This window comes from Tigriopus californicus, chromosome 6 (genome assembly GCF_007210705.1).
Source record: "Tigriopus californicus strain San Diego chromosome 6, Tcal_SD_v2.1, whole genome shotgun sequence".
In the NCBI taxonomy this organism is placed as follows: Eukaryota; Metazoa; Arthropoda; class Copepoda; order Harpacticoida; family Harpacticidae; genus Tigriopus; species Tigriopus californicus.
This window is the reverse complement of record NC_081445.1, coordinates 3,003,195-3,005,251: the sequence shown is the minus strand read 5'-3', so window position 1 is coordinate 3,005,251 and position 2,057 is coordinate 3,003,195.

Genomic DNA, 2,057 nt, shown 5'->3' with positions numbered 1-2,057 from the left:
ATTTATTGGTCAGAACCATTTGAAAAATCACGTTGGCCAAATTCNCATATACGAAGTCCCCAAAAGCAAAAGCAATAGTTCTTGGAGAGCTTGTGGAGATTATAGGCTTGTAAATAACCGCGCGGTCCTTGACCGATATCCATTGCCCCCTATATACGCGATTTTTCGGATCAACAAAACTTTCGAAAATCGACTTGGTCAAGGCCGATCACCAAATTCCCATGGCTAAAGAGGATTAACATAATTATTTCGGCATAAAGACGTGATCACAACGTCGTTCGGTCTCTTTAATATTGAAGGATGCCGTTTGGTTTGAGGAATTCGGGCCAGACGTTCCAACGGTTTATTGACGAAGTAACTCGTGGACCCAGTTGGGTTATTTGCTTACGAAGACGACAGTGTGAAGGCTTCTTTTTTACCCGCAAAAAAATAAAAAGCAATATTTGAAGACTTTTTCCGTACGGCCAAGGCGGATGTACGAGTGTGAAGGCTTCTTTTTTACCCGCAAAAAAATAAAAAGCAATATTTGAAGACTTTTTCCCATGCCTCGAATTCTACGGATTGCTGAATAGAAAGAAATGTCTGTTCGGTACAGCCACAAGATTTAACTACTGCCGAACGATTCTGTTCCGAAGGACGTTCGACCCTTACCAAATTTACTAGGGTTGATGAATTATTATTATCATTATTATCGGCTTATTCCACGTTGCTCCCATTTTGTTCATCCGCCTCGTGACCTTTGAGATCCAAAGGCTGAATTTCATTGGCCGTCACAACATCAGAAAGCCCAGGAAATAATTGCCAAACTTTTGACTGGATGTTAGATCATGCCATCCACATCCTGGGGAGGTTTAAAACATGATATTTCTTATTTAGATTAGAAGTTCACCAAAAATAATTGGGCTGATGAAAACCTCAAAAAAAGAAAATCAATTATATTTAGTTATAGTTTTTTTCCCGAGCCACGATCATCGCACATTACTGTACTGGCTGCATTACCATTTCGAACCTTTCGAGCTGAGGATTCCCACATAAACGCATTGCCACCAACCATTGCAGGACTCGAGTGCAAGGGGAGAGACTTCGATAGCGTTTCCATACTGTCTGATAATTCTACTAGTTTCGTTTTTCCAGTGGTCACATGACAATGGGTATTTCCCATCATAACAATATTCCATGATCTCAGTTATGGAGGGATGCAAACCATTATATAACTTCTATTTGTACAACATACAAAATAGGCGCTGATGAGTTTGCGCAGATTTGCGAATCTTGCCAACGCTCTAAGGCCATTCGACACAACAAACACCCCATTCGCGATTTCAATCCCCCATCTGGTTGATTTGGACATCTGGACATTTGTATGCCGATATTGTTGGACCTCTACCTCAGTCTGATGGTTTTCAATATTTGTCACTAAGTTCGATTGTTGGACCCATTGGCTGCAAGTGGTCTCGAAGAGAGAGCTTCCCTCCCTTGGTGCTTTTAGGTTCTTGTTCGCCTTAGAAGCCCAACCTAGATAACTTGGTCGCGCAAGCTGCGTTTGGTGAATCCTAAGGGATATTCCTTTTGTTAATCCCAAACGACATGTTTCTTTGTTTCCTTACTCATCTTAGCGCTCGGAAAGGCCGACTTTGTTTTCATTTTTTTCTGGTGCAGTCTCCTCCCCCCTTATTCCTCCTGACACTGGTTATTATAAGGTGTTTTGGGGCGTCGTGAGGACTGTTTCGTTTTGGATTTTAACGACAAAATTGATATCGTCTCTTTAGATCGCTTAAAGTCTTTCCTTCGTTTAAGGAAAAAATGTTACAGGATTTGTGAACCTTTACTGTCTTAAAAGGTCGTCTTTGGAACCCGTCTGATCTCTGGTTCATGTTCTTATATTGCCCTTTGAGGCTTTTGTGTAATAAACTTCCAAGGGGGATGTGGTGTGGCTATTCACTGGGCTCTTTGTACTCTCCGGTATGGAGAGTTGAAGTGCTTGATAGGTTGACATCTCGCAGGAAATATGTTCATAATAAAAGACAATGCTCTATAACCTAGTAAAAGGCCAGATG